Raw genomic sequence first — 27,155 nt, 5'->3', positions numbered from 1 at the left:
TGTGAAGTGGTATCTCACTGTGGTTTCAGTTTGCATAATTTTGACTAATAATTTTGGACATGTTTTCATGTGCTTATTGGCAATTTGTGTCTCTTCTTTGGAGCAGTATCTATGCAAATTCTTTTTCTCATTTTTAAAATTTGGTTATTTGACATTTTATTGTTGAGTTGCCAGTGTTCTTTACATATTCTGAATACTAGGCTTTATCAGATATATGACTTGCAAACATTTTCCTTCCTTCTGAAGGTGGTATTATGTCTTTCTTGATGGTGTTCTTTGAAACACAAAGGATTTTAATTTTGATAAAGTCCTATTTATTTTTCTTTTGTTGCTTGTGCTTTTGCTATCATATTTAAGAGATCGTTGCCAAATCCAAGACTATGAAGATTTATCCCTTTTTCTCTTCAGAAATTTGTATAGTTTAGCTCTTATATTTAAGTCTTTGATCCATTTTAAATTCAAAGTCTATTTTGTCTGATATTGGTATAGACACTCCTGCTCTCTTTTGGTTACTATTTGAGTTTTCTCACTGAGTTTGGAATTCCTTTTTCTATCCTTTAACTTTCAACCTGTTTGAGTCTTTTGATCTCAAGTGAGTCTCTTGTAGACAGCATATAGTTGGATCATATGTTTTTACCTATTCCGCCCATCTTTGTATTTTGATTGGAGAGTTTAATCCATTTACATTTAAAGTAATTACTGACAAAAAAAGAGACTTATTTCTGCTATTGTGCTATTTGTTTTCCATAAGCCCAAAGGTTTTTTGCCCCTCATTTCCTGCATTCCTATCTTTTGTTGTGTGTGTTTAGCTGATTTCTTACAGTAAAATATTTAAATTACTTTCTCACTTCCTTTTGGGTATATTCTATAGCTATTTTCTTTGTGTTTACCATGGGGATTACCTTTAACATCCTAAAATTAAAACACTCTAACTTGAATTTATACCAGGTTAATCTCAACAACATCCAAGTTCTTGAAGCTAAAAGAGCTTCCTACTGTCTCAATGCAAAAGACCTTCTCCAAGACACATTATAATTAAATTGTCAAAAATCAAAGGATAAAGAATTCTAAAAGCAGTCAGGGGAAAAAAGATTTTAACTTACAAAGGAACCCCCATTACACTATCAGCAGATTTCTCAGCAGAAACCCGACAGGCCAGGAGAGAGTGGAATGACATATTCAACATGTTGAAAGAAAAAAAAATGCCAACCAAAAATACTCTATCCATCAAAGTTATCCTTCAGATATGAAGGAGAAATAAAGATTTTCCTAGGCAGACAAAAGCTGAGGGAGTTCATCACCATTAGACTTGCCTTGAAAGAAATGCTGAAAAGAATTCTTCAAGCTGAAATGAAAAGACGGTAATCAGCAACATGAAAACGTATAAAAGTATACAACACATTGGTAAAGGTAAATATACAATCAGAAAACTCTAAATCTGTAACAGGAAGGTGTGTTAGCCACTTAATTATAAAAGTCAAAGGAAAAGAGTATTTAAAATAATTATAGCTACTGTAATGTATTAACAAACACAATATATAAAAAGATGTAAATAACGACATCAAACCATGAAGAGTGGGGAGTAAAAAGGTAAAGTTTTTGTAGGCAATTGAGGTTAAGACGCTGTCAGCTTAAAATGGACGATTAATCTATGAGATGTCTTATGTAAGCTTCATGGTAACCACAAAGCAAAACCTAGAGCAGATGCACCAAAGATAAACAAAGGGGAAACAGCACACCACCACAGAAAATAACCAATTTACAAAGGTAGGCAGAAACAGAGGGGAAAAGGGACAACGGGAATACAAAACAACCAGAAAACAGTAAGATGGCATTAGTAAGTTCTCAATAATTCTAAATTCAGTGGATTGAATTCACCAATCCAAAGGCATATGGATAGATTTTTTAAAAAAGATGCAACTGTATGCTGCCTACAGTAGAATCGCTTCAACTTTAAGGACACATACAGGCTCAAAGTGAAGGGATGGAAAAGATAGTCAATGCAAGTGGAAAGCAAAAGTGGGAACAGCTGCAATCATATCAGAGAAACTAAACTTTAAATTGACAAGAACAGATACTACACTTGATCTTAGCCAAAAGGCTGAGATGAAATAGACAAAATAAACTTTAAGCTAAAATTACTGTCAAGTATACATTTTACTAATATAGTAATTCCAAAGGACCAAGGAGCAAGGCAGTGGCTTTATTGAGAACCCAGGATTTCCGACGGTCCACTGTGCCCAGTCAGTTTTAAATCATCACCACAGCCCTATAGTTCAGAGATTTAGGTGAAGTGACTTGCCCAGGGTCACACAGCTAAGTCTTCTGGGACCAACAGTAACTTTTGCAAAGGCATCTCTTGCTATACTTAATCACTGCCACCATCTGACACTCACATTCTTTCTTTTTATACTATTCTGTTTCCTTGGGTCAAAGAATCTGACCCCTGAATTAAGGTTAAATAGGAACTAGTGGCAGATCAAAAGCCCAAATCGCTTCAAGATATTCTTTTAATTCCCCCAAGTAATGCCTTTAGTCACAAAAATATAGAACAATACAGAAAATTACAAATCAAGTGACCTTAGTGTTCACAGGCAAGCATTAACACATTTTAATGTACCATGATCATATTAAAATAGAATTAACTATGAAACATTTTCTGCGGAGAAGCAGCCCCTGCGGTAGGCAGCGGGAAGGGACAGGAAGGCTGCGTGGCGCCCTGGCCCCCGATGGCCTAGGTCTCACCCCGCAGCGCACTGTTGATGCGCCGGAGCGCTGCTTCCTTCTCCGAGTCTAGGTCTTCGGCGGTGACCCGGAAACCCAGCTGAGGGGGTGAGGGCAGCCTCAGAGGCTCCCCTCGCCTGTGCGGCAGCAGAGGAAACCTGCGTTTTCGGGGTCTCGGACAGTCAGATGTGGGGGAGAGTTCCTCCAGGCCGGTTTTTGCCCTCTTGTTGCCTCTGCATCCTTGTCAGGCTGGCCTTTTCTCTGGGAAACCACCGGAGCTGCAGAGGAAGACGTAGGACCCTCCTCGCTCCCTTTCTTTGAGGACTTCTGGGGCAGCCCTTGCGGTATGGCGGGACCCCTCCTACTGTTCACGGGCGGGAAACCTCGGGTGGAGCTATACGAGCTCGTGATGGCGTTTCTTTTAGGGCAGGAGCTCATACAGGAGGTGTGGAGTGTCCTGTTGGATCTGTCTTCTGCCCTATTGGCGTGGAGGTTTCTCTGCAGAGGTCCGGGCCTGGGCACGAATAAAGAGACCCCCAGGGGCCTAAATGCAGATCGTGCGCCCCCGGTGCCATTGGGGCCGGTTCTCTGGTCGTCGTTCCCCCCTATGACTGTGGGGACTTCTTCCTGCTTGGCCATCCCTTTCCCGCTCTCTCCCAGGGTCCTCAACGCTGTCTGCTCTGTGCTGCAGCTCGGGACACAGCTGGGTGTCGTGGGCTGCACTGGCTGCCCCCGCACCACACTGACAGTGACTGTGTCCACTGCGGACACTGAGCTGCGGGACATCGTGGAGGTGAGAGCACCCATCACCGCTTTCTTCCGACGGCCTCGCCTGCAGATGGAGATAAGGACCCCCAGAAAGGAGCGCAGGGCCTGCGGGATGCTAGAATGGGGTCTCAAAGACTCTGTGGAGTCACTGGACCCTTGTGGGCTGGCCTGCGAGTGGATAGCCGGCCATAGACAGCTGGGTGACCCGGGCCGGCCACGGGAAGTCTGTGGGCGCGGGGAGCGGGCTGGGGGCAGCCGAGCCCTCCTGGCAGGTGCTGGTCCCCCAGTGCCCGGGGCGGGGGTGAGGGGCAGGGCCTACCCAAGTAACAGCCCGTAGGGGACTTGGGTGAGATCGGTCCCTGGATAGAGGCTGGGCGCCGAGCACTCTCCTTCAGCTGCCAAGTCGGCCAAAAGCAGAGTGTGCACTGTTTGGCCTGTTGCTGGTATCTATAGCCCTGCAACCTGTGAGCGAACAATGGGCTTGCGTTTGCGGGACGCAATAAAGAGGTTGGGGAGGGGTGGCGCATGCGCAGAGTACACGTCAGGCCCTGGGGCGCACAGGTGAGGATACGCGCCTGGACCACCTAGTGCTTCTGAATCTCCCGGGGTCTGAGGGTTGGAGGTGTTTGCCTTGAGGGTGATGAGTTGCTTGCCAGGGCAGCTGCCCCTTCTCCCCCGGCCGGCTCTAACTGTACAGGATGGGTCCCCGGCCACCAGAGCGGGAAAGCTGGAGAGGAGGGTACCTGGCTCAGCAGCCGCTGCCCGAGGTGGCAGCTTTGGCATCAGCGCCTGTGCGTCCGCCTGCCCTCCCGCCTGGTAACATTGGAGGGGAGAGCTGCTAAGAACACAAGTGCAAAAAACAAAAAACAAAAACAAAAAACCCAGAAGTGCCCAAGCCACCCAGATCCTTCTGGGGTGACAACTGAAGGGGCAGCCAGGGCGGGCTGGGAGGGACATATATACCAGGTCCAAACCCAGAGAGATCTGAAATGCACGAGTCAGAATGAAAGTCCAGAATCATCCTTGGGCTTTGGGCTGAGCTGGAAGTATAGCCAAACTTTTCAAGGTCTCCAGCTCCTCCTGCAGTTTCTGCCTGGTTGGGACATTGCCCCAGAGTGGGGTTGAGTTTAAGGAGTCAAAAGAGGCATACATTTCCATCCTCTGGATCACTGCTCACCAAAAAATACCGGCCCCAATGGCACCGGGGGCGCACGATCTGCATTTAGGCCCCTGGGGGTCTCTTTATTCGTGCCCAGGCCTGGACCTCTGCAGAGAAACCTCCACGCCAAGAGGGCAGAAGACAGATCCAACAGGACACTCCACACCTCCTGTATGAGCTCCTGCCCTAAAAGAATCGCCATCACGAGCTCGTATAGCTCCACCCGAGGTTTCCCGCCCGTGAACAGTAGGAGGGGTTCCGCCATACCGCAAGGGCTGCCCCAGAAGTCCGCAGAGAAAGGGAGCGAGGAGGGCCCTCCGTCGCCCTTCGCAGCTCCGGTGGTTTCCCAGAGAAAAAGCCAGCCTGACAAGCATGCAGAGGCAACAAGAGGGCAGACACGGCCCTGGAGGGACTGCTCCCCCACATCTGACGGTCCCAGGCCCCGAAAACGCAGGTTTCCTCTGCTGCCGCACAGGCGAGGGGAGCCTCTGAGGCTGCCCTCACCCCCTCAGCTGGGTTTCCGGGTCACCGCCGAAGACCTAGACGCCGAGAAGGAAGCAGCGCTCCGGCGCATCCTCGGAAGCCTGGCTCCTGACTGGCCCGCTCCTGCCGCTGCTGCGGCTTCCCTTCCCTGCTCCATCTCTGGGGCCCCTGATTGGCAGCAGCGAGGAACCCCCGCCTATGACAGCTCTCGCCGGTATTTGAAAAGGAAAGCTCCAGCCTTCGCCTCTGCTCCAGCTCCCCCAGCTAAGCGCAGCCGCGCAGAAGCATCTTCTGGGGGTGGTTCACCCACAAATTCCTCCGTGGGCACCCATGCCAGCACCCAGCTGCGTTTTGGGAGCACAGCGGCTGCCCAAGATCTGAGCTGCCTCTTTTCAGCTCTCAGCCTCACAGCAGGAACCAGGGGACCCCGAGCACCACAGCAATAAGAATGAGCGTCGGTTTGAAGACACTAGTGCCCACCCCCATCTTAAGTCACATCCCTGGGGGCACACCCAGGCAGGGCCCCCCCTACTTCCAGTGGAGGGCCCAGCCCATGCCCAGCCAAGGCTGCCTTTAGGGGCGTGTTGGTTCCGGCCTCTACTCCTAGCAGCCTCACCTCCGCAGTGGGCACAGCAAGGTGCCGCCTCGCTGTTAGGGCAAGGCGCTTGGCTGGACATAAAACCACTGGGCCATGGACCGAGTCATTCTCCTCCAGGCCGAGATTCATCATTACCTCGGGGCGTAAGAGGAAAAAGTTGGTCTGAGCCAATAAGTTTGGGGAGGGTCCTCCCAGGCAGGGCCTCGTGTGGACCCTGTTTCGATGTGAAACGGACGTCTTAGCCCTAACCTCTGTAATCCTGGAGCAAACCGGGCACCCAGAGATACCGCATTCCGTTCCCACCCCCGGCCTGCAGTCTTCCCCCCAAAGGTGGATGGTTTGAGGCTGTTGTCCCATCCCAGCGCTCAGAGTCCTCAGGACAGTAAACAAGAGGCCCTAGCCTCGTCCCCTTCAGTCCTGGAACAAGGGGATGCCCCCTGTTGCCTGTAGCTGACTCCTCCCCTCTCCCTGTTTTCCTTCCAGAACCCTTGTGTTGTCTTCATAACTTACAATAAAGCGTTGTTCTTGTTCTTTTGCATAATCCTCACGTGTCTGTGATCTGTAGATCAAGTGTGGAAAAGCACTGGCTTGTGTGAGTGGTGACATGGAAAGCCAGACCTGTTTACAGTTTCCTGTGGACCCACGCATAGGGTGTGGAGAATAGCACAATGTGATGGCTACAAGGACGGACCCCTGAATATTAAAAGTGTCTTTGGAGTTTAAGTGATGCAGCCCAGGATAAAATGAGCCCAAGGTAGGGATAAATAGGGAGGATCATCCTTGTCTGTTGGAATTGCTACTTCTCACCCACCTCTGACTTGGAGGGGGCTAGGTCATCCCGAGTGTACAACAGGAGCCCACACTCTACGCACTAGTCTTTTCTAATGCAGCAAATCCCTTTTTTATTTTCTACTTTTTAGCTTTCAGAGTCCTAGGCAAATCACCTACATACATATCTCCCCTAAAGAGTATGGGCTTGGCATCAATGTTCCTGGAATGGGTCAAACAAGGAAAGCTTTAATTCTAGGATGGGACATCTCCTGGAGCAACCTGTGACATTCTGCTGTAAAAAAAAGCAGAAGGACTCCATGAATACATCTCTTCCCTTTTCCAACAAAGAAAGATGAAAGGGGGCCTCCCTGGTGGCGCAAGTGGTTGAGAGTCCGCCTGCCGATGCAGGGGATACGGGTTCGTGCCCCGGTCTGGGAGGATCCCATATGCCGCGGAGCGGCTGGGCCCGTGAGCCATGGCCGCTGAGCCTGCGCGTCCGGAGCCTGCGCGTCCGGAGCCTGTGCTCCGCAACGGGGGAGGCCACGACAGTGAGAGGCCCGCATACCGCAAAAAAAAAAAAAAAAAAAAAAAAAAAAAAAAAGAAAGATGAAAGGGAACTATTTGCAGAGGAAAGAAGCAAACATTAATTTTAATTATAAAAGATGACAAGACTTCCAGTTTGCGGCGCCTCTTGTCCCTCTGAGGGAGGCACAAGTGCAAATGAACATATCTAGGAAACAAAAACAGACTCACAGATACAGAGAAAGGACTTACGGTTGACAAGGGGAGGGTGAGGGAGGGAAGGATGGGGAGTTTGGGATTAGAAGATGCCAACTATTGTACATAGGATGGATAAAAATCAAGGTCCTACTGTATAGCACAGGGAACTATATTCAATATCCTGTCATAAACCATAATGGAAAATAATATGAAAGAGACTATACATGTGTGTAAGTGAGTCACTTTGCTGTCCAGCAGAAATTAAACACAACGTTGGAAATAAGAAAAAAAACAAAGAAATATTTGAACAGGGGAATGACATGTCCCTGATGAGTTCTTTAGCATCTATAGCAAAGTTTGAAATGAACTAATTCAAATCTTTCCCTAACCCTTTCACATCTAGCTTTTAATTTATAGAACCAAAATACTGAGGAGGATGTGATTTAATGTCTCAATAATTCCCAGCCAGTAAGACTCCCTTATGCATAAATGACACATCACTAAAATGTAAAACTGTTGTGATTCAAAGGACACCATTAAGAAAGTGAAAAGACAAAAGAAAACGACCTGTTATACATCACAGAATGTCAACTTGAAGGACTGTGATTTCTCATCAGAAAACATAGAGACCAGAAAAGAATGGAATAACATCTTTAAAGTATTAAAGGAAAAGACCAAACCAGGATATTATATCCTTAAAGCAGGGATATCCTTAAAGACTGAAAGCCAAACAAAAGCCAAAACGAAGGCTGATGGAGATGAGAGGACACTAAGAGAATTCATCACCAGACAATTTGTTATAAAAATATTACATGAAAGGAAATTCTTCAGGCTGAAGTGAAATGACACAAGAAAGAAGTAAGCTTGCCACTTCGGGAACAAAGGAAGGGCAACAACAACGGCACGTGTCTGCAAAAATTATCTTCTTACATTATTTTATATATGTATGACTTTTTTTTTTTTTTTTTTTTGCCCGCGCCTGCGTGGCTTGCGGGATCTTAGTTCCCCTACCCGGGACTGAACCCGGAGCCCCAGCAGTGAAAGTGCTGAGTCCTAACCACTGGACCGCCAGGGAATTCCCTGTATATGTATGAAAAAAGGATACCACAGTCTCAGAGGGTGGCGTTCAAGTCACATAAAGGTGACCCATATGACAGCTATAACAAAGAGTGGAAGGTAAAAGAATCTATATGGATGTAAGGCTTCTGGATTTTATTGAATGGGTCAAATATTAACTCTAGACTGTGAAACAGGACGTATACATAGTGTTCTTCCAAGAACAATTAAAAAATGACAAACTCAAGAAAATTGGATCACCTCAACAGTCCTATACTTAGGAACTGTGGACAAGATAGCTAAAACATTCACATACGTGTTTTGTGAAAGGATTTTCTCTTGGTTAATTGCCTAGGAGTGGGCTTTGGGGTCATATGGTAAGTATGGCCCTCTCAGCCAGCCCTGGCCACCACTTCAGGTGTCACCCCAGCAGGATCTGGGTGGTGTGGGCACTTCCGTTCTTAGCGGCTCTCCCCTCCAGTGCCGCCAGGGGAAAGGGCAGGAGGACGCAGAGGCGCTGCTGCCAAAGCTGCCGCCTCTTGTGGGAGCTGCACAGCCAGCAGCCTTGCTCCACTTTGCTGGGCAGGGACCCCGTCCAGTACGGTTAGTTCCCCCGACAGCACTGGGGCCAGGCCAGGGGAGAAGGGCCAGCTGTCCTGCCAGGAAGCTCATCACCCTCGAGGCAAACACCTCCAGCCCTCAGACCCCGGGAGATTCAGAAGCGCTAGACGGTCCAGGCGCGTATCCTCACCTGTGCGCCCCAGGGCGTGACGGGTACTCTGCGCATGCGCCACCCCTCCGCAACCTCTTTATTGCGTCCCGCAAACGCAAGCCCATTGTTCGCTCACAGGTTGCAGAGCTGTAAATCCCAGCAACAGGCCAAACGGTGCGCACTCCGCTTTTGGCCGAGTTGGCAGCTGAAGGAGAGTGCTCGGCGCTCAGCCTCTAGCCAAGGACCGATCTCACCCAAGTTCTCTATGGGCAGTTACTTGGGTAGGCCCTGCCCCTCACCCCCGCCCCAGGCACTGGGGGACCAGCACCTGCCAGGAGGGCTCGGCTGCCCCCAGCCCGCTCCCCGCGCCCACCGACTTCCCGTGGCCGGCCCGGGTCACCCAGCTGTCTATGGCCGGCTATCCACTCGCAGGCCAGCCCACAAGGGTCCAGTGACTCCGCATCTGCGCTTTGCCACAGAGTCTCTGAGACCCCATTCTACCATCCCGCAGGCCCTGCGCTCCTTTCTGGGGGCCCTTATCTCCATCTGCAGGCGAGGCCGTCGGAAGAAGGCGGTGATGGGTGCTCTCACCTCCACGATGTCCCGCAGCTCAGTGTCCGCGGTGGACACAGTCACTGTCAGTGTGGCGCGGGGGCAGCCAGTGCCGCCCACGACACCCAGCTGTGTCCCGAACTGTAGCCCAGAGCAGACGGCGTTGAGGACCCTGGGAGAGAGCGGGAAAGGGATGGCCAAGCAGGAAGAAGTCCCCACAGTCATAGGGGGGAACGACGACCAGAGAACCCGCCCCAATGGCACCGGGGGCGCACGATCTGCATTTAGGCCCCTGGGGGTCTCTTTATTCGTGCCCAGGCCTGGACCTCTGCAGAGAAACCTCCACGCCAAGAGGGCAGAAGACAGATCCAACAGGACACTCCACACCTCCTGTATGAGCTCCTGCCCTAAAAGAATCGCCATCACGAGCTCGTATAGCTCCACCCGAGGTTTCCCGCCCGTGAACAGTAGGAGGGGTTCCGCCATACCGCAAGGGCTGCCCCAGAAGTCCGCAGAGAAAGGGAGCGAGGAGGGCCCTCCGTCGCCCTTCGCAGCTCCGGTGGTTTCCCAGAGAAAAAGCCAGCCTGACAAGCATGCAGAGGCAACAAGAGGGCAGACACGGCCCTGGAGGGACTGCTCCCCCACATCTGACGGTCCCAGGCCCCGAAAACGCAGGTTTCCTCTGCTGCCGCACAGGCGAGGGGAGCCTCTGAGGCTGCCCTCACCCCCTCAGCTGGGTTTCCGGGTCACCGCCGAAGACCTAGACGCCGAGAAGGAAGCAGCGCTCCGGCGCATCCTCGGAAGCCTGGCTCCTGACTGGCCCGCTCCTGCCGCTGCTGCGGCTTCCCTTCCCTGCTCCATCTCTGGGGCCCCTGATTGGCAGCAGCGAGGAACCCCCGCCTATGACAGCTCTCGCCGGTATTTGAAAAGGAAAGCTCCAGCCTTCGCCTCTGCTCCAGCTCCCCCAGCTAAGCGCAGCCGCGCAGAAGCATCTTCTGGGGGTGGTTCACCCACAAATTCCTCCGTGGGCACCCATGCCAGCACCCAGCTGCGTTTTGGGAGCACAGCGGCTGCCCAAGATCTGAGCTGCCTCTTTTCAGCTCTCAGCCTCACAGCAGGAACCAGGGGACCCCGAGCACCACAGCAATAAGAATGAGCGTCGGTTTGAAGACACTAGTGCCCACCCCCATCTTAAGTCACATCCCTGGGGGCACACCCAGGCAGGGCCCCCCCTACTTCCAGTGGAGGGCCCAGCCCATGCCCAGCCAAGGCTGCCTTTAGGGGCGTGTTGGTTCCGGCCTCTACTCCTAGCAGCCTCACCTCCGCAGTGGGCACAGCAAGGTGCCGCCTCGCTGTTAGGGCAAGGCGCTTGGCTGGACATAAAACCACTGGGCCATGGACCGAGTCATTCTCCTCCAGGCCGAGATTCATCATTACCTCGGGGCGTAAGAGGAAAAAGTTGGTCTGAGCCAATAAGTTTGGGGAGGGTCCTCCCAGGCAGGGCCTCGTGTGGACCCTGTTTCGATGTGAAACGGACGTCTTAGCCCTAACCTCTGTAATCCTGGAGCAAACCGGGCACCCAGAGATACCGCATTCCGTTCCCACCCCCGGCCTGCAGTCTTCCCCCCAAAGGTGGATGGTTTGAGGCTGTTGTCCCATCCCAGCGCTCAGAGTCCTCAGGACAGTAAACAAGAGGCCCTAGCCTCGTCCCCTTCAGTCCTGGAACAAGGGGATGCCCCCTGTTGCCTGTAGCTGACTCCTCCCCTCTCCCTGTTTTCCTTCCAGAACCCTTGTGTTGTCTTCATAACTTACAATAAAGCGTTGTTCTTGTTCTTTTGCATAATCCTCACGTGTCTGTGATCTGTAGATCAAGTGTGGAAAAGCACTGGCTTGTGTGAGTGGTGACATGGAAAGCCAGACCTGTTTACAGTTTCCTGTGGACCCACGCATAGGGTGTGGAGAATAGCACAATGTGATGGCTACAAGGACGGACCCCTGAATATTAAAAGTGTCTTTGGAGTTTAAGTGATGCAGCCCAGGATAAAATGAGCCCAAGGTAGGGATAAATAGGGAGGATCATCCTTGTCTGTTGGAATTGCTACTTCTCACCCACCTCTGACTTGGAGGGGGCTAGGTCATCCCGAGTGTACAACAGGAGCCCACACTCTACGCACTAGTCTTTTCTAATGCAGCAAATCCCTTTTTTATTTTCTACTTTTTAGCTTTCAGAGTCCTAGGCAAATCACCTACATACATATCTCCCCTAAAGAGTATGGGCTTGGCATCAATGTTCCTGGAATGGGTCAAACAAGGAAAGCTTTAATTCTAGGATGGGACATCTCCTGGAGCAACCTGTGACATTCTGCTGTAAAAAAAAGCAGACGGACTCCATGAATACATCTCTTCCCTTTTCCAACAAAGAAAGATGAAAGGGAACTATTTGCAGAGGAAAGAAGCAAACATTAATTTTAATTATAAAAGATGACAAGACTTCCAGTTTGCGGCGCCTCTTGTCCCTCTGAGGGAGGCACAAGTGCAAATGAACATATCTAGGAAACAAAAACAGACTCACAGATACAGAGAAAGGACTTACGGTTGACAAGGGGAGGGTGAGGGAGGGAAGGATGGGGAGTTTGGGATTAGAAGATGCCAACTATTGTACATAGGATGGATAAAAATCAAGGTCCTACTGTATAGCACAGGGAACTATATTCAATATCCTGTCATAAACCATAATGGAAAATAATATGAAAGAGACTATACATGTGTGTAAGTGAGTCACTTTGCTGTCCAGCAGAAATTAAACACAACGTTGGAAATAAGAAAAAAAACAAAGAAATATTTGAACAGGGGAATGACATGTCCCTGATGAGTTCTTTAGCATCTATAGCAAAGTTTGAAATGAACTAATTCAAATCTTTCCCTAACCCTTTCACATCTAGCTTTTAATTTATAGAACCAAAATACTGAGGAGGATGTGATTTAATGTCTCAATAATTCCCAGCCAGTAAGACTCCCTTATGCATAAATGACACATCACTAAAATGTAAAACTGTTGTGATTCAAAGGACACCATTAAGAAAGTGAAAAGACAAAAGAAAACGACCTGTTATACATCACAGAATGTCAACTTGAAGGACTGTGATTTCTCATCAGAAAACATAGAGACCAGAAAAGAATGGAATAACATCTTTAAAGTATTAAAGGAAAAGACCAAACCAGGATATTATATCCTTAAAGCAGGGATATCCTTAAAGACTGAAAGCCAAACAAAAGCCAAAACGAAGGCTGATGGAGATGAGAGGACACTAAGAGAATTCATCACCAGACAATTTGCTATAAAAATATTACATGAAAGGAAATTCTTCAGGCTGAAGTGAAATGACACAAGAAAGAAGTAAGCTTGCCACTTCGGGAACAAAGGAAGGGCAACAACAACGGCACGTGTCTGCAAAAATTATCTTCTTACATTATTTTATATATGTATGACTTTTTTTTTTTTTTTTTTGCCCGCGCCTGCGTGGCTTGCGGGATCTTAGTTCCCCTACCAGGGACTGAACCCGGGGCCCCAGCAGTGAAAGTGCTGAGTCCTAACCACTGGACCGCCAGGGAATTCCCTGTATACGTATGAAAGAAGGATACCACAGTCTCAGAGGGTGGCGTTCAAGTCATAGAAAGGTGACCCATATGACAGCTATAACAAAGAGTGGAAGGTAAAAGAATCTATATGGATGTAAGGCTTCTGGATTTTATTGAATTGGTAAAATATTAACTCTAGACTGTGAAACAGGACGTATACATAGTGTTATTCCAAGAACAATTAAAAAATGACAAACTCAAGAAAATTGGATCACCTCAATAGTCCTATATTTAGGAATTGTGGACAAGATAGCTAAAACATTCACATACGTGTTTTGTGAAAGGATTTTCTCTTGGTTAATTGCCTAGGAGTGGGCTTTTGGGTCATATGGTAAGTATGGCCCTCTCAGCCAGCCCTGGCCACCACTTCAGGTGTCACCCCAGCAGGATCTGGGTGGTGCGGGCACTTCCGTTCTTAGCGGCTCTCCCCTCCAGTGCCGCCAGGGGAAAGGGCAGGAGGACGCAGAGGCGCTGCTGCCAAAGCTGCCGCCTCGGGGCTTCCCTGGTGGCGCAGTGGTTGAGAGTCCGCCTGCCGACGCAGGGGACAAGGGTTCGTGCCCCGGTCTGGGAAGATCCCACATGCCGCGGGGCGGCTAGGCCCGTGAGCCATGGCCGTTGAGCCTGTGCGTCCGGAGCCTGTGCTCTGCAATGGGAGAGGCCACAACAGTGAGAGTCCCACATACCGCAAAAAAAAAAAAAAAAAAAAAAAAAAAAGCTGCCGCCTCTTGTGGGAGCTGCACAGCCAGCAGCCTTGCTCCACTTTGCTGGGCAGGGACCCCGTCCAGTACGGTTAGTTCCCCCGACAGCACTGGGGCCAGGCCAGGGGAGAAGGGCCAGCTGTCCTGCCAGGAAGCTCATCACCCTCAAGGCAAACACCTCCAGCCCTCAGACCCCGGGAGATTCAGAAGCGCTAGACGGTCCAGGCGCGTATCCTCACCTGGGCGCCCCAGGGCGTGACGGGTACTCTGCGCATGCGCCACCCCTCCCCAACCTCTTTATTGCGTCCCGCAAACGCAAGCCCATTGTTCGCTCACAGGTTGCAGAGCTGTAAATCCCAGCAACAGGCCAAACGGTGCGCACTCCGCTTTTGGCCGAGTTGGCAGCTGAAGGAGAGTGCTCGGCGCTCAGCCTCTAGCCAAGGACCGATCTCACCCAAGTTCTCTATGGGCAGTTACTTGGGTAGGCCCTGCCCCTCACCCCCGCCCCAGGCACTGGGGGACCAGCACCTGCCAGGAGGGCTCGGCTGCCCCCAGCCCGCTCCCCGCGCCCACCGACTTCCCGTGGCCGGCCCGGGTCACCCAGCTGTCTATGGCCGGCTATCCACTCGCAGGCCAGCCCACAAGGGTCCAGTGACTCCGCATCTGCGCTTTGCCACAGCGTCTCTGAGACCCCATTCTACCATCCCGCAGGCCCTGCGCTCCTTTCTGGGGGCCCTTATCTCCATCTGCAGGCGAGGCCGTCGGAAGAAGGCGGTGATGGGTGCTCTCACCTCCACGATGTCCCGCAGCTCAGTGTCCGCGGTGGACACAGTCACTGTCAGTGTGGCGCGGGGGCAGCCAGTGCCGCCCACGACACCCAGCTGTGTCCCGAACTGTAGCCCAGAGCAGACGGCGTTGAGGACCCTGGGAGAGAGCGGGAAAGGGATGGCCAAGCAGGAAGAAGTCCCCACAGTCATAGTGGGGAACGACGACCAGAGAACCCGCCCCAATGGCACCGGGGGCGCACGATCTGCATTTAGGCCCCTGGGGGTCTCTTTATTCGTGCCCAGGCCTGGACCTCTGCAGGGAAACCTCCACGCCAAGAGGGCAGAAGACAGATCCAACAGGACACTCCACACCTCATGTATGAGCTCCTGCCCTAAAAGAATCGCCATCACGAGCTCGTATAGCTCCACCCGAGGTTTCCCGCCCGTGAACAGTAGGAGGGGTTCCGCCATACCGCAAGGGCTGCCCCAGAAGTCCGCAGAGAAAGGGAGCGAGGAGGGCCCTCCGTCGCCCTTCGCAGCTCCGGTGGTTTCCCAGAGAAAAAGCCAGCCTGACAAGCATGCAGAGGCAACAAGAGGGCAGACACGGCCCTGGAGGGACTGCTCCCCCACATCTGACGGTCCCAGGCCCCGAAAACGCAGGTTTCCTCTGCTGCCGCACAGGCGAGGGGAGCCTCTGAGGCTGCCCTCACCCCCTCAGCTGGGTTTCCGGGTCACCGCCGAAGACCTAGACGCCGAGAAGGAAGCAGCGCTCCGGCGCATCCTCGGAAGCCTGGCTCCTGACTGGCCCGCTCCTGCCGCTGCTGCGGCTTCCCTTCCCTGCTCCATCTCTGGGGCCCCTGATTGGCAGCAGCGAGGAACCCCCGCCTATGACAGCTCTCGCCGGTATTTGAAAAGGAAAGCTCCAGCCTTCGCCTCTGCTCCAGCTCCCCCAGCTAAGCGCAGCCGCGCAGAAGCATCTTCTGGGGGTGGTTCACCCACAAATTCCTCCGTGGGCACCCATGCCAGCACCCAGCTGCGTTTTGGGAGCACAGCGGCTGCCCAAGATCTGAGCTGCCTCTTTTCAGCTCTCAGCCTCACAGCAGGAACCAGGGGACCCCGAGCACCACAGCAATAAGAATGAGCGTCGGTTTGAAGACACTAGTGCCCACCCCCATCTTAAGTCACATCCCTGGGGGCACACCCAGGCAGGGCCCCCCCTACTTCCAGTGGAGGGCCCAGCCCATGCCCAGCCAAGGCTGCCTTTAGGGGCGTGTTGGTTCCGGCCTCTACTCCTAGCAGCCTCACCTCCGCAGTGGGCACAGCAAGGTGCCGCCTCGCTGTTAGGGCAAGGCGCTTGGCTGGACATAAAACCACTGGGCCATGGACCGAGTCATTCTCCTCCAGGCCGAGATTCATCATTACCTCGGGGCGTAAGAGGAAAAAGTTGGTCTGAGCCAATAAGTTTGGGGAGGGTCCTCCCAGGCAGGGCCTCGTGTGGACCCTGTTTCGATGTGAAACGGACGTCTTAGCCCTAACCTCTGTAATCCTGGAGCAAACCGGGCACCCAGAGATACCGCATTCCGTTCCCACCCCCGGCCTGCAGTCTTCCCCCCAAAGGTGGATGGTTTGAGGCTGTTGTCCCATCCCAGCGCTCAGAGTCCTCAGGACAGTAAACAAGAGGCCCTAGCCTCGTCCCCTTCAGTCCTGGAACAAGGGGATGCCCCCTGTTGCCTGTAGCTGACTCCTCCCCTCTCCCTGTTTTCCTTCCAGAACCCTTGTGTTGTCTTCATAACTTACAATAAAGCGTTGTTCTTGTTCTTTTGCATAATCCTCACGTGTCTGTGATCTGTAGATCAAGTGTGGAAAAGCACTGGCTTGTGTGAGTGGTGACATGGAAAGCCAGACCTGTTTACTGTTTCCTGTGGACCCACGCATAGGGTGTGGAGAATAGCACAATGTGATGGCTACAAGGACGGACCCCTGAATATTAAAAGTGTCTTTGGAGTTTAAGTGATGCAGCCCAGGATAAAATGAGCCCAAGGTAGGGATAAATAGGGAGGATCATCCTTGTCTGTTGGAATTGCTACTTCTCACCCACCTCTGACTTGGAGGGGGCTAGGTCATCCCGAGTGTACAACAGGAGCCCACACTCTACGCACTAGTCTTTTCTAATGCAGCAAATCCCTTTTTTATTTTCTACTTTTTAGCTTTCAGAGTCCTAGGCAAATCACCTACATACATATCTCCCCTAAAGAGTATGGGCTTGGCATCAATGTTCCTGGAATGGGTCAAACAAGGAAAGCTTTAATTCTAGGATGGGACATCTCCTGGAGCAACCTGTGACATTCTGCTGTAAAAAAAAGCAGAAGGACTCCATGAATACATCTCTTCCCTTTTCCAACAAAGAAAGATGAAAGGGAACTATTTGCAGAGGAAAGAAGCAAACATTAATTTTAATTATAAAAGATGACAAGACTTCCAGTTTGCGGCACCTCTTGTCCCTCTGAGGGAGGCACAAGTGCAAATGAACATATCTAGGAGACAAAAACAGACTCACAAATACAGAGAAAGGACTTACGGTTGACAAGGGGAGGGTGAGGGAGGGAAGGATTGGGGAGTTTGGGATTAGAAGATGCCAACCATTGTACACAGGATGGATAAAAATCAAGGTCCTACTGTATAGCACAGGGAACTATATTCAATATCCTGTCATAAACCATAATGGAAAATAATATGAAAGAGACTATACATGTGTGTAAGTGAGTCACTTTGCTGTCCAGCAGAAATTAAACACAACGTTGGAAATAAGAAAAAAAACAAAGAAATATTTGAACAGGGGAATGACATGTCCCTGATGAGTTCTTTAGCATCTATAGCAAAGTTTGAAATGAACTAATTCAAATCTTTCCCTAACCCTTTCACATCTAGCTTTTAATTTATAGAACCAAAATACTGAGGAGGATGTGATTTAATGTCTCAATAATTCCCAGCCAGTAAGACTCCCTTATGCATAAATGACACATCACTAAAATGTAAAACTGTTGTGATTCAAAGGACACCATTAAGAAAGTGAAAAGACAAAAGAAAACGACCTGTTATACATCACAGAATGTCAACTTGAAGGACTGTGATTTCTCATCAGAAAACATAGAGACCAGAAAAGAATGGAATAACATCTTTAAAGTATTAAAGGAAAAGACCAAACCAGGATATTATATCCTTAAAGCAGGGATATCCTTAAAGACTGAAAGCCAAACAAAAGCCAAAACGAAGGCTGATGGAGATGAGAGGACACTAAGAGAATTCATCACCAGACAATTTGCTATAAAAATATTACATGAAAGGAAATTCTTCAGGCTGAAGTGAAATGACACAAGAAAGAAGTAAGCTTGCCACTTCGGGAACAAAGGAAGGGCAACAACAACGGCACGTGTCTGCAAAAATTATCTTCTTACATTATTTTATATATGTATGACTTTTTTTTTTTTTTTTTTTGCCTGCGCCTGCGTGGCTTGCGGGATCTTAGTTCCCCTACCTGGGACTGAACCCGGGGCCCCAGCAGTGAAAGTGCTGAGTCCTAACCACTGGACCGCCAGGGAATTCCCTGTATATGTATGAAAAAAGGATACCACAGTCTCAGAGGGTGGCGTTCAAGTCACATAAAGGGGACCCATATGACAGCTATAACAAAGAGTGGAAGGTAAAAGAATCTATATGGATGTAAGGCTTCTGGATTTTATTGAATGGGTCAAATATTAACTCTAGACTGTGAAACAGTACGCATACATAGTGTTCTTCCAAGAACAATTAAAAAATGACAAACTCAAGAAAATTGGATCACCTCAACAGTCCTATATTTAGGAACTGTGGACAAGATAGCTAAAACATTCACATACGTGTTTTGTGAAAGGATTTTCTCTTGGTTAATTGCCTAGGAGTGGGCTTTTGGGTCATATGGTAAGTATGGCCCTCTCAGCCAGCCCTGGCCACCACTTCAGGTGTCACCCCAGCAGGATCTGGGTGGTGTGGGCACTTCCGTTCTTAGCGGCTCTCCCCTCCAGTGCCGCCAGGGGAAAGGGCAGGAGGACGCAGAGGCGCTGCTGCCAAAGCTGCCGCCTCTTGTGGGAGCTGCACAGCCAGCAGCCTTGCTCCACTTTGCTGGGCAGGGACCCCGTCCAGTACGGGTAGTTCCCCCGACAGCACTGGGGCCAGGCCAGGGGAGAAGGGCCAGCTGTCCTGCCAGGAAGCTCATCACCCTCGAGGCAAACACTTCCAGCCCTCAGACCCCGGGAGATTCAGAAGCGCTAGACGGTCCAGGCGCGTATCCTCACCTGTGCGCCCCAGGGCGTGACGGGTACTCTGCGCATGCGCCACCCCTCCCCAACCTCTTTATTGCGTCCCGCAAACGCAAGCCCATTGTTCGCTCACAGGTTGCAGAGCTGTAAATCCCAGCAACAGGCCAAACGGTGCGCACTCCGCTTTTGGCCGAGTTGGCAGCTGAAGGAGAGTGCTCGGCGCTCAGCCTCTAGCCAAGGACCGATCTCACCCAAGTTCTCTATGGGCAGTTACTTGGGTAGGCCCTGCCCCTCACCCCCGCCCCAGGCACTGGGGGACCAGCACCTGCCAGGAGGGCTCGGCTGCCCCCAGCCCGCTCCCCGTGCCCACCGACTTCCCGTGGCCGGCCCGGGTCACCCAGCTGTCTATGGCCGGCTATCCACTCGCAGGCCAGCCCACAAGGGTCCAGTGACTCCGCATCTGCGCTTTGCCACAGAGTCTCTGAGACCCCATTCTACCATCCCGCAGGCCCTGCGCTCCTTTCTGGGGGCCCTTATCTCCATCTGCAGGCGAGGCCGTCGGAAGAAGGCGGTGATGGGTGCTCTCACCTCCACGATGTCCCGCAGCTCAGTGTCCGCGGTGGACACAGTCACTGTCAGTGTGGTGCGGGGGCAGCCAGTGCCGCCCACGACACCCAGCTGTGTCCGGAACTGTAGCACAGAGCAGACGGCGTTGAGGACCCTGGGAGAGAGCGGGAAAGGGATGGCCAAGCAGGAAGAAGTCCCCACAGTCATAGGGGGGAACGACGACCAGAGAACCCGCCCCAATGGCACCGGGGGCGCACGATCTGCATTTAGGCCCCTGGGGGTCTCTTTATTCGTGCCCAGGCCTGGACCTCTGCAGAGAAACCTCCACGCCAAGAGGGCAGAAGACAGATCCAACAGGACACTCCACACCTCCTATATGAGCTCCTGCCCTAAAAGAATCGCCATCACGAGCTCGTATAGCTCCACCCGAGGTTTCCCGCCCGTGAACAGTAGGAGGGGTTCCGCCACACCGCAAGGGCTGCCCCAGAAGTCCGCAAAGAAAGGGAGCGAGGAGGGCACTCCGTCGCCCTTCGCAGCTCCGGTGGTTTCCCAGAGAAAAAGCCAGCCTGACAAGCATGCAGAGGCAACAAGAGGGCAGACACGGCCCTGGAGGGACTGCTCCCCCACATCTGACGGTCCCAGGCCCCGAAAACGCAGGTTTCCTCTGCTGCCGCACAGGCGAGGGGAGCCTCTGAGGCTGCCCTCACCCCCTCAGCTGGGTTTCCGGGTCACCGCCGAAGACCTAGACGCCGAGAAGGAAGCAGCGCTCCGGCGCATCCTCGGAAGCCTGGCTCCTGACTGGCCCGCTCCTGCCGCTGCTGCGGCTTCCCTTCCCTGCTCCATCTCTGGGGCCCCTGATTGGCAGCAGCGAGGAACCCCCGCCTATGACAGCTCTCGCCGGTATTTGAAAAGGAAAGCTCCAGCCTTCGCCTCTGCTCCAGCTCCCCCAGCTAAGCGCAGCCGCGCAGAAGCATCTTCTGGGGGTGGTTCACCCACAAATTCCACCGTGGGCACCCATGCCAGCACCCAGCTGCGTTTTGGGAGCACAGCGGCTGCCCAAGATCTGAGCTGCCTCTTTTCAGCTCTCAGCCTCACAGCAGGAACCAGGGGACCCCGAGCACCACAGCAATAAGAATGAGCGTCGGTTTGAAGACACTAGTGCCCACCCCCATCTTAAGTCACATCCCTGGGGGCACACCCAGGCAGGGCCCCCCCTACTTCCAGTGGAGGGCCCAGCCCATGCCCAGCCAAGGCTGCCTTTAGGGGCGTGTTGGTTCCGGCCTCTACTCCTAGCAGCCTCACCTCCGCAGTGGGCACAGCAAGGTGCCGCCTCGCTGTTAGGGCAAGGCGCTTGGCTGGACATAAAACCACTGGGCCATGGACCGAGTCATTCTCCTCCAGGCCGAGATTCATCATTACCTCGGGGCGTAAGAGGAAAAAGTTGGTCTGAGCCAATAAGTTTGGGGAGGGTCCTCCCAGGCAGGGCCTCGTGTGGACCCTGTTTCGATGTGAAACGGACGTCTTAGCCCTAACCTCTGTAATCCTGGAGCAAACCGGGCACCCAGAGATACCGCATTCCGTTCCCACCCCCGGCCTGCAGTCTTCCCCCCAAAGGTGGATGGTTTGAGGCTGTTGTCCCATCCCAGCGCTCAGAGTCCTCAGGACAGTAAACAAGAGGCCCTAGCCTCGTCCCCTTCAGTCCTGGAACAAGGGGATGCCCCCTGTTGCCTGTAGCTGACTCCTCCCCTCTCCCTGTTTTCCTTCCAGAACCCTTGTGTTGTCTTCATAACTTACAATAAAGCGTTGTTCTTGTTCTTTTGCATAATCCTCACGTGTCTGTGATCTGTAGATCAAGTGTGGAAAAGCACTGGCTTGTGTGAGTGGTGACATGGAAAGCCAGACCTGTTTACAGTTTCCTGTGGACCCACGCATAGGGTGTGGAGAATAGCACAATGTGATGGCTACAAGGACGGACCCCTGAATATTAAAAGTGTCTTTGGAGTTTAAGTGATGCAGCCCAGGATAAAATGAGCCCAAGGTAGGGATAAATAGGGAGGATCATCCTTGTCTGTTGGAATTGCTACTTCTCACCCACCTCTGACTTGGAGGGGGCTAGGTCATCCCGAGTGTACAACAGGAGCCCACACTCTACGCACTAGTCTTTTCTAATGCAGCAAATCCCTTTTTTATTTTCTACTTTTTAGCTTTCAGAGTCCTAGGCAAATCACCTACATACATATCTCCCCTAAAGAGTATGGGCTTGGCATCAATGTTCCTGGAATGGGTCAAACAAGGAAAGCTTTAATTCTAGGATGGGACATCTCCTGGAGCAACCTGTGACATTCTGCTGTAAAAAAAAGCAGAAGGACTCCATGAATACATCTCTTCCCTTTTCCAACAAAGAAAGATGAAAGGGAACTATTTGCAGAGGAAAGAAGCAAACATTAATTTTAATTATAAAAGATGACAAGACTTCCAGTTTGCGGCACCTCTTGTCCCTCTGAGGGAGGCACAAGTGCAAATGAACATATCTAGGAGACAAAAACAGACTCACAAATACAGAGAAAGGACTTACGGTTGACAAGGGGAGGGTGAGGGAGGGAAGGATTGGGGAGTTTGGGATTAGAAGATGCCAACCATTGTACACAGGATGGATAAAAATCAAGGTCCTACTGTATAGCACAGGGAACTATATTCAATATCCTGTCATAAACCATAATGGAAAATAATATGAAAGAGACTATACATGTGTGTAAGTGAGTCACTTTGCTGTCCAGCAGAAATTAAACACAACGTTGGAAATAAGAAAAAAAACAAAGAAATATTTGAACAGGGGAATGACATGTCCCTGATGAGTTCTTTAGCATCTATAGCAAAGTTTGAAATGAACTAATTCAAATCTTTCCCTAACCCTTTCACATCTAGCTTTTAATTTATAGAACCAAAATACTGAGGAGGATGTGATTTAATGTCTCAATAATTCCCAGCCAGTAAGACTCCCTTATGCATAAATGACACATCACTAAAATGTAAAACTGTTGTGATTCAAAGGACACCATTAAGAAAGTGAAAAGACAAAAGAAAACGACCTGTTATACATCACAGAATGTCAACTTGAAGGACTGTGATTTCTCATCAGAAAACATAGAGACCAGAAAAGAATGGAATAACATCTTTAAAGTATTAAAGGAAAAGACCAAACCAGGATATTATATCCTTAAAGCAGGGATATCCTTAAAGACTGAAAGCCAAACAAAAGCCAAAACGAAGGCTGATGGAGATGAGAGGACACTAAGAGAATTCATCACCAGACAATTTGCTATAAAAATATTACATGAAAGGAAATTCTTCAGGCTGAAGTGAAATGACACAAGAAAGAAGTAAGCTTGCCACTTCGGGAACAAAGGAAGGGCAACAACAACGGCACGTGTCTGCAAAAATTATCTTCTTACATTATTTTATATATGTATGACTTTTTTTTTTTTTTTTTTTTTGCCTGCGCCTGCGTGGCTTGCGGGATCTTAGTTCCCCTACCTGGGACTGAACCCGGGGCCCCAGCAGTGAAAGTGCTGAGTCCTAACCACTGGACCGCCAGGGAATTCCCTGTATATGTATGAAAAAAGGATACCACAGTCTCAGAGGGTGGCGTTCAAGTCACATAAAGGGGACCCATATGACAGCTATAACAAAGAGTGGAAGGTAAAAGAATCTATATGGATGTAAGGCTTCTGGATTTTATTGAATGGGTCAAATATTAACTCTAGACTGTGAAACAGTACGCATACATAGTGTTCTTCCAAGAACAATTAAAAAATGACAAACTCAAGAAAATTGGATCACCTCAACAGTCCTATATTTAGGAACTGTGGACAAGATAGCTAAAACATTCACATACGTGTTTTGTGAAAGGATTTTCTCTTGGTTAATTGCCTAGGAGTGGGCTTTTGGGTCATATGGTAAGTATGGCCCTCTCAGCCAGCCCTGGCCACCACTTCAGGTGTCACCCCAGCAGGATCTGGGTGGTGTGGGCACTTCCGTTCTTAGCGGCTCTCCCCTCCAGTGCCGCCAGGGGAAAGGGCAGGAGGACGCAGAGGCGCTGCTGCCAAAGCTGCCGCCTCTTGTGGGAGCTGCACAGCCAGCAGCCTTGCTCCACTTTGCTGGGCAGGGACCCCGTCCAGTACGGGTAGTTCCCCCGACAGCACTGGGGCCAGGCCAGGGGAGAAGGGCCAGCTGTCCTGCCAGGAAGCTCATCACCCTCGAGGCAAACACCTCCAGCCCTCAGACCCCGGGAGATTCAGAAGCGCTAGACGGTCCAGGCGCGTATCCTCACCTGTGCGCCCCAGGGCGTGACGGGTACTCTGCGCATGCGCCACCCCTCCCCAACCTCTTTATTGCGTCCCGCAAACGCAAGCCCATTGTTCGCTCACAGGTTGCAGAGCTGTAAATCCCAGCAACAGGCCAAACGGTGCGCACTCCGCTTTTGGCCGAGTTGGCAGCTGAAGGAGAGTGCTCGGCGCTCAGCCTCTAGCCAAGGACCGATCTCACCCAAGTTCTCTATGGGCAGTTACTTGGGTAGGCCCTGCCCCTCACCCCCGCCCCAGGCACTGGGGGACCAGCACCTGCCAGGAGGGCTCGGCTGCCCCCAGCCCGCTCCCCGTGCCCACCGACTTCCCGTGGCCGGCCCGGGTCACCCAGCTGTCTATGGCCGGCTATCCACTCGCAGGCCAGCCCACAAGGGTCCAGTGACTCCGCATCTGCGCTTTGCCACAGAGTCTCTGAGACCCCATTCTACCATCCCGCAGGCCCTGCGCTCCTTTCTGGGGGCCCTTATCTCCATCTGCAGGCGAGGCCGTCGGAAGAAGGCGGTGATGGGTGCTCTCACCTCCACGATGTCCCGCAGCTCAGTGTCCGCGGTGGACACAGTCACTGTCAGTGTGGTGCGGGGGCAGCCAGTGCCGCCCACGACACCCAGCTGTGTCCGGAACTGTAGCACAGAGCAGACGGCGTTGAGGACCCTGGGAGAGAGCGGGAAAGGGATGGCCAAGCAGGAAGAAGTCCCCACAGTCATAGGGGGGAACGACGACCAGAGAACCCGCCCCAATGGCACCGGGGGCGCACGATCTGCATTTAGGCCCCTGGGGGTCTCTTTATTCGTGCCCAGGCCTGGACCTCTGCAGAGAAACCTCCACGCCAAGAGGGCAGAAGACAGATCCAACAGGACACTCCATACCTCCTATATGAGCTCCTGCCCTAAAAGAATCGCCATCACGAGCTCGTATAGCTCCACCCGAGGTTTCCCGCCCGTGAACAGTAGGAGGGGTTCCGCCACACCGCAAGGGCTGCCCCAGAAGTCCGCAAAGAAAGGGAGCGAGGAGGGCACTCCGTCGCCCTTCGCAGCTCCGGTGGTTTCCCAGAGAAAAAGCCAGCCTGACAAGCATGCAGAGGCAACAAGAGGGCAGACACGGCCCTGGAGGGACTGCTCCCCCACATCTGACGGTCCCAGGCCCCGAAAACGCAGGTTTCCTCTGCTGCCGCACAGGCGAGGGGAGCCTCTGAGGCTGCCCTCACCCCCTCAGCTGGGTTTCCGGGTCACCGCCGAAGACCTAGACGCCGAGAAGGAAGCAGCGCTCCGGCGCATCCTCGGAAGCCTGGCTCCTGACTGGCCCGCTCCTGCCGCTGCTGTGGCTTCCCTTCCCTGCTCCATCTCTGGGGCCCCTGATTGGCAGCAGCGAGGAACCCCCGCCTATGACAGCTCTCGCCGGTATTTGAAAAGGAAAGCTCCAGCCTTCGCCTCTGCTCCAGCTCCCCCAGCTAAGCGCAGCCGCGCAGAAGCATCTTCTGGGGGTGGTTCACCCACAAATTCCACCGTGGGCACCCATGCCAGCACCCAGCTGCGTTTTGGGAGCACAGCGGCTGCCCAAGATCTGAGCTGCCTCTTTTCAGCTCTCAGCCTCACAGCAGGAACCAGGGGACCCCGAGCACCACAGCAATAAGAATGAGCGTCGGTTTGAAGACACTAGTGCCCACCCCCATCTTAAGTCACATCCCTGGGGGCACACCCAGGCAGGGCCCCCCCTACTTCCAGTGGAGGGCCCAGCCCATGCCCAGCCAAGGCTGCCTTTAGGGGCGTGTTGGTTCCGGCCTCTACTCCTAGCAGCCTCACCTCCGCAGTGGGCACAGCAAGGTGCCGCCTCGCTGTTAGGGCAAGGCGCTTGGCTGGACATAAAACCACTGGGCCATGGACCGAGTCATTCTCCTCCAGGCCGAGATTCATCATTACCTCGGGGCGTAAGAGGAAAAAGTTGGTCTGAGCCAATAAGTTTGGGGAGGGTCCTCCCAGGCAGGGCCTCGTGTGGACCCTGTTTCGATGTGAAACGGACGTCTTAGCCCTAACCTCTGTAATCCTGGAGCAAACCGGGCACCCAGAGATACCGCATTCCGTTCCCACCCCCGGCCTGCAGTCTTCCCCCCAAAGGTGGATGGTTTGAGGCTGTTGTCCCATCCCAGCGCTCAGAGTCCTCAGGACAGTAAACAAGAGGCCCTAGCCTCGTCCCCTTCAGTCCTGGAACAAGGGGATGCCCCCTGTTGCCTGTAGCTGACTCCTCCCCTCTCCCTGTTTTCCTTCCAGAACCCTTGTGTTGTCTTCATAACTTACAATAAAGCGTTGTTCTTGTTCTTTTGCATAATCCTCACGTGTCTGTGATCTGTAGATCAAGTGTGGAAAAGCACTGGCTTGTGTGAGTGGTGACATGGAAAGCCAGACCTGTTTACAGTTTCCTGTGGACCCACGCATAGGGTGTGGAGAATAGCACAATGTGATGGCTACAAGGACGGACCCCTGAATATTAAAAGTGTCTTTGGAGTTTAAGTGATGCAGCCCAGGATAAAATGAGCCCAAGGTAGGGATAAATAGGGAGGATCATCCTTGTCTGTTGGAATTGCTACTTCTCACCCACCTCTGACTTGGAGGGGGCTAGGTCATCCCGAGTGTACAACAGGAGCCCACACTCTACGCACTAGTCTTTTCTAATGCAGCAAATCCCTTTTTTATTTTCTACTTTTTAGCTTTCAGAGTCCTAGGCAAATCACCTACATACATATCTCCCCTAAAGAGTATGGGCTTGGCATCAAAGTTCCTGGAATGGGTCAAACAAGGAAAGCTTTAATTCTAGGATGGGACATCTCCTGGAGCAACCTGTGACATTCTGCTGTAAAAAAAAGCAGAAGGACTCCATGAATACATCTCTTCCCTTTTCCAACAAAGAAAGATGAAAGGGAACTATTTGCAGAGGAAAGAAGCAAACATTAATTTTAATTATAAAAGATGACAAGACTTCCAGTTTGCGGCGCCTCTTGTCCCTCTGAGGGAGGCACAAGTGCAAATGAACATATCTAGGAGACAAAAACAGACTCACAGATACAGAGAAAGGACTTACGGTTGACAAGGGGAGGGTGAGGGAGGGAAGGATTGGGGGTTTGGGATTAGAAGATGCCAACCATTGTACACAGGATGGATAAAAATCAAGGTCCTACTGTATAGCACAGGGAACTATATTCAATATCCTGTCATAAACCATAATGGAAAATAATATGAAAGAGACTATACATGTGTGTAAGTGAGTCACTTTGCTGTCCAGCAGAAATTA

General features: G+C 51.6%; 1 protein-coding gene and 1 pseudogene across 1 annotated transcript in view; both read right to left on the bottom strand.

Annotated features, from left to right (window-relative positions):
- Positions 1 to 27,155, bottom strand: part of L3MBTL4 (L3MBTL histone methyl-lysine binding protein 4) — a 400,149-nt gene that overhangs the window by 105,286 nt on the left and 267,708 nt on the right.
- On the bottom strand, positions 1,992 to 2,113 carry LOC132503371 (U2 spliceosomal RNA; annotated as a pseudogene).

Source organism: Mesoplodon densirostris, chromosome 15 (genome assembly GCF_025265405.1).
Source record: "Mesoplodon densirostris isolate mMesDen1 chromosome 15, mMesDen1 primary haplotype, whole genome shotgun sequence".
Classification (NCBI taxonomy): Eukaryota; Metazoa; Chordata; class Mammalia; order Artiodactyla; family Ziphiidae; genus Mesoplodon; species Mesoplodon densirostris.
The sequence above is the reverse complement of the archived record's forward strand: the minus strand, read 5'-3'. Positions and strand labels throughout refer to the sequence as shown.